Here is a 6,109-nt window from a genome sequence, read left to right on the forward strand (position 1 = left end):
TTTCAAGGCTGGGGGGCATTTTTTAAAGATGAGAGGAGAGAGATTTTAAAAAAAAAGACACAAAAGGAAATGTTTTACACAGAGGGTGGTTCGCGTGCGGAATGAACTTCTTGAGGAAGCGGTGGATGTGGGTCCAATTACAATGTTTAAAAGACATTTGGATGGATACATGAACAGGAAAGGTTTGGAGGGATATGGGCCAGGATCAGGCCGGTGGGACAAGTTTAGTTTGGGATTATGTTCAGCATGGACTAAAGGGTCTGTTTCCATGCTGTATGACTCTCCAAGATGACTGACCAACAACCACAACCATGTTCCTATGTGGCAGGTATGACTTCAACCAACAAACATTTGTAGAAGTGAAAGTGAATTAAACAGAACAAAAAGCAAATATTTCAGATGTTGTAAAGTCTGAAAATAAATTATGTTGTTGAAAGCACTTAACAACATTTCAGGTCAATGACTTTTAAAGAAAGTATTCTCACATTCTACAGAAGATGATAAGATGAGGCAATTAATACGTTAAAAACACTGCTTACATTAATGCAGTAAATTTTAATCATGATTACTGAGTTCTCCTTTCTGTTTACAGAAACAAATACAGTATATATTAAATTTGTATGTGGACAGTAAATGCCTACAGCCATATTTGTTGTGAAAATTGCCCATGTAAATTTACCACATAATAATTATTCCTCATCACCAAAAGGAGATGCTGCAGTGATGGGAGCTACTGCATTACAAAACTTATCAACATGTGGTCATAGATGATTCAGGGAATACCTAAATAATGATAAAATATATACTTTTAAAATGTGTGTGTGTCTAGGTGAAATTAGCCTCCCCAACACACAACAAATACATGTGGCTTCAATTTACAGATTAAAAATGTACATCAGAATAACCAGAGCAACAGAAACCAATAGAAAATAAATTTGTTAGCAGCACATTGGAGTTCAAATACAACATGTACACCTCACAGTACCAATCCAATACAGATACATAAGCAGTGTTCAATTAGCATATGTAATTTTCACATAATCCTTCAGTAACCCTGGATTTAAGTCATTAAAACAGTATGCGATCCCCTTGGCAATAGGGCTATCAATGCAGCATATGGTCAAATTGTTGCTTCTACACACATTGCAGTCAACTAGCTCTTGGTACTGGTCTCGGCACAAATGTAAACTTGTCAGTCCTTGAACTAAATTAAGCAGAAACCAACCTTAACCACACCTGGAATAATCCTTCCCTTCACTGCTGTCAAATTTGAACAAATACACTCAACCCTAACATTTGAGGAAGCACTACTTTTTTTTCCAAATTTTCTTCTCAGAAAATGAGCATCACAGTCAAGAACATCCATAACTGCTCTTGAGAAGTTGGTGTCAAAGAAGGTGCCTTCTTCAAACTTCATTACCTCTACCAGATGGACTGCCATGTCACAGTGATGTTAGGGAAGGAGTTCCAGGATTCTGACACAGCAGTGAAGAAATGGTGATATAGTTTCAAGTTAAGATGGTGAGAGACTTTGAAAATTCTTTGATAGGATACGACTATCGCTGACAAGGTCAGAATTTGTTTCCCATCCTGAATTACTCTTCAATGGTTAGCGAGCCTAAGGGTTACATGTAACCAGACCAGATAAGGAAGGCAGAATTCCTTCCCTCAAAACAGATAGACAACAAATGGCCACTATTACAGAGAATTTTCAATTTAAATTCAGCTAGTTGCCATAGTAGGATTTGAAGCCATGTCCCCAGAACATTAGTTTAAGTTTTTAAGACTACTAATCCAGTGATATTACGATTAGGTCAACATCTCCCCCTGAATTGGAGAGGGCTTTACAAACGGTGTTCCCATGTAGCTGCCGCCTTTGTTCTTCTAGATGTTCGAAGTTTCAGATTTACAAAATGCTGACAAAGAAGTCTATAGTTGCTGGAGTACATTGTGTAGATGCTGTACACGGTGGGTCAGTGTTGGAGGAAGTGAACGTTTAAGGGCGACAATCAAGCTGGCCACTTTGTGCTGGATTTTTCTTCTAACCTGCTCTTGCAGTCACAATATTTATCGAGCTAGGCCAGTTAAGTTTCTGGTCAATGGTCACCCCTCAGGATCTTAGTAGTGGGGGCTTCTGCAATGATAATACTATTGAAGTTAAAAGGAGAAAAGGTTACATTCTCTTCTGTTGAAAAAGTCATTCCCTAGCATTTGTATGGTGTGAATGTTGCTCATCATGTCTCAGATCAAAGCCAAATGTTATTCAGGTTTTGATGAGTGCAGCCATGGACAGCTTTGGTATTTGACAAGTTATGAATAACACTAAACATTATGCAAGCATCAGCAAAATCCCCACCTCTTAGCTCATCATGGAGGAAGGTCTATGGGTGCAGCAGATGAGGATGGTTAGGCTTAGGACACGACCCTGAAAAACTTCTGTAACAATGTCCTGGAACATAGATGATCAGCTTCAAACTACCATCTTCCAATCAGTAGAGTTTTCAACCACCTCCTACTAATTCCCATTGACTTCAATGGTGCCAAGGCTCGTTAATGCCACGTGAGGTCATTGCTCTCTAAGTACAGTAGATAGCACTGATGACAACACCTTCCATAACTTTAGTGACGATCAAGAGTCATCCAATGAGTTGTAAACTGGCCAAATTGCATTTGTTCTGCTTTTTGCAGACAGGACATACCTGGGCAATTTTCCATATTGTTGGGTAGCTATCTGTTCTGCAGTTGTATTGGAACAGCTTGACTACTGATGTAGCCAGTTCTGAATCACAAGTCTTCAGTACTACAGCCAGGATGTTGTCAAGGCTGATAGTGTTTGCTATATCTCATATCCTCAGCCATTTTATATCACATGCACAACATACAGATATCAGAAAGCAACCAATTTACTTGGTAAAGAAGCAAAATACTTCAGGAAAAAGACAAAAACATTTTACACCCATGTTTCCAAAAATGACAGTGAAATTTGCCAACGCTTAAAGGGAGACTTTACAACACATCAATGCAAAAGAAAGTTTAGGGACATAACCCAACACTGCTAAAGTAGCCATTCTGTATGATTCTTGAAACAGTTAACAAATGCTCACTGCAGCATTATACAAGGTCATGTCAAATTGCTCAGTCTCAGGTCATTGTGTCTACACAGGTAGCTTACTGAAGCTTTGCACTTTTTTTCAAATTTCTGAAAACAACTATAAAGAATATTATATCTAGCACCATGTCAATACTTTCCAATAGTTAAAATAATATGCATTTATTTTGAACCTAAGAGGTTTTTTTTTCCGTACACCAGCAACCTTACTTTGTTCAAATATTCATGCTCTGGGGTTTGGACAAGTGAAAGTTATTTAACAGTCAGAAGGAAAAACAACTCTTATTTGTTTCCACAGTCAATAGTGAATTACATAGTGGCCCTGGCAGAGTCTGGAAGTCTTCGTACCTCGGCAAGAGTTTATGATGGAGATAGGTGGACCATTTTTAATAAACCTATACTTGAACTCTCATACTTTTAACTCAACTATTTAATCGCATAAAACTTTGAGGGTTTGAAGACAAATAATTTGCGAACAGCCCTGCCTCAGTCAGTACTTGATAATCAGTCACAATCGACAGAATATGCTTAAAAGCTCATTCTTACAACTTCTACTATTGCATGCTACAATAATAGTATTTAACTAATGTTCAATTATCAAAATAATAAAAAACTGTTTAGTCATCAGGCAAGCATAACCATATTTCAGGAAAATAAGGTTCATTATAATTATATTTATTCATTATCTTATTACTTCTACATAAAAATTAGAGGACTGCATTGTCATTGCTTCCCACTACTCTAACTGCATACAAATGCTGGGCATATAATGCAGTTGCAGTATGCAAGAGACATCTTCACACAATGTATTCACAATTACCCTGGATATTTGGGGATTTATTTTTTGCACTGGTATGACCAGTACACAGACCTATAATCCCATACTTTTGTTCGCATTCTGCAGATAATATTATCACTATTTAGGATGTGGGTGTATAATCGCTCATGTTACATTTACGTATTACATTTCCCACTCCGTTCGACAATGGATTTTAAAATTGAATTCCAACAGGCGAGGAATGTGGTGTCACACAAAAGGCCTCATTCCAGACATTTTGAATACGGAGGACTAAAATACGTGCGTGAAGCATCAAACGCCACAAATAGCTTCACCAGATGGATTTAGGTGCACTTTGAACAGAATAAACAGAGATCACACTGTCGCTGAGTTTAACTTCTCGAGTGATTGGGGGTTGGGGAGAAGAGGAGACAAGAGAGAATCTTCATGACTAACAGCACACCTGCAACACTCAATAGCTCTAGGACTCAGAACCATAATATAGGACATCAGTAGTCTCCTCAGAGGGATTCCCTGACTGCAATATAACATCTTTAATCCCACGAGAGCCAAATCCTCACTTTCTACCAAATTAGATTCACATTCCCTTGATTAAGAACCTATTGCAAACTCACACTTAACTGCGCCAACCGTCCCGCCCCTTGGATGATCGATAGCGTGGCCGTCCAATCAGTGAGCGCAAATTCCCCAGAGGCACCAATGATCACGAAGGAGAGGCAAGACTTCCGGTAGCAGGTGCGGTTGACTGAGAAAAGGAGACAAACGTCTCGAAAAGCGGGCAGCTTTAACATTGCATTTCTCGTTTTATATTTTTACAGTAAAAACGCAGAAAACAAAGCAAACAAAGTTTGCTGAATTTGTTCCCGAAGCAGGTAGATTTGCAAAACAAACACTCCCACCCTCCTCCCTCAGAAGATAATAGTGAATAAATGTTAGGCCGCGGGTTCGTTCGCTTGACAGCGCGACGCGGACCGACATTTTATGTACCGTTTGATTTCGTGTTTAAACACTCGCTTCAGAACTGAATAAAAGCCGGTTTTTACCTCAAAAATTAGCGTTTACAGATACAGCAGCATTACCTCCGCTCGGCTTCGAGCAATTGAATTCCAGTCAGCGAACAACTTCCGCCATAACTTCCGAGCAACAGGGAAGCGAGCAGAACGACAAAAAAAATTCATAACACTACCAGGGCGAGTAGCCAAACTCCACCGAATCAATTCATACCGAGAGCAAGGGTAACGAGCAGATCGCTGATACACTGATCGACATTGACACTAACGCTAGCGATTGGAAGCCTGAAGAAAATCAAATTAGATCTTGTCTGACTTACAAAAACAGACAAATTTTTTTTTGCAAAAAATTTCACTGCAACGTCCATTCATATTAACGGAAACATTAAAGTGAACACTACATTCTTTGCCAAAATTACAGGCCAATTGCCAAATAAAACGCAAAATTAGTCAGGCAGCCAATGGAGAGAGAGTAAGCTAACGCTTTGAGTTTAAATGACTCTTCATCAGAGCTGTAATGAAGAGTAATCTCGACTCAAAACGTTAGCTTGCTCTCTCTCCACGGATGCTGCATAACCCGCTGTGATCTCCAGCATTTCTTGTTTACAATCCAGATTTCAGCATCTGGAGTAGTTTGCTTCGAAAACGCAAAATTAATTGTATTCAGATATAAGTGCGTGTAGTATTGGAAAGTGAGGATTCAGTGATTTACACTATTCCCCAAAATGTGGACAAGATGAGAATTATTTCAAAACAAAAACAAGATGGTAATTTAAGATCTTTCATGTTTAGCCTTGAATTTTCATTGAATGAAGAGGAAATATAATACAATATGTACCTAGATAAACAAGATCTAAATGGAAGATTACAGACCTGAAACATTAACTCTTTCTCTCAACAGATGCTGCCTAACCTGTCGAATATTTCAAGCATTTTCTGATTTCAGACATATCTACATGAAATTTCCAAATTATAGATTTTTTTGGTAAATTGATAATCCCTTGCAGATGAGGATGACTTTCTTCCACTCTCAGGGTGAGTCGGTACGTGGATGTACAGACCGATGTGGCTTCTGCAGACTTTGTTACACTTGAGGCAGAAGGGGGTCATGGGAAGGGGTGGGTGGGGTGTGGTTGTATGCTCCTTGCCCTATTTTCTCCTGACTTCTTCTTTTTCCTGGTGGCAAGTCTT

General features: G+C 38.9%; 1 long non-coding RNA gene across 1 annotated transcript; it reads right to left on the reverse strand.

The window, feature by feature from the left end:
* Positions 1-535: 535 nt before the first annotated feature.
* LOC122543334 lies at positions 536-5,315 on the reverse strand. Its single transcript, XR_006310001.1, has 3 exons — positions 4,952-5,315; positions 4,523-4,653; positions 536-2,134 (listed from the first exon to the last, which is right to left on the reverse strand). It is a non-coding gene; the product is annotated as an uncharacterized LOC122543334 (long non-coding RNA).
* Positions 5,316-6,109: the final 794 nt, after the last annotated feature.

Source organism: Chiloscyllium plagiosum, chromosome 43 (genome assembly GCF_004010195.1).
Source record: "Chiloscyllium plagiosum isolate BGI_BamShark_2017 chromosome 43, ASM401019v2, whole genome shotgun sequence".
NCBI lineage: Eukaryota > Metazoa > Chordata > Chondrichthyes > Orectolobiformes > Hemiscylliidae > Chiloscyllium > Chiloscyllium plagiosum.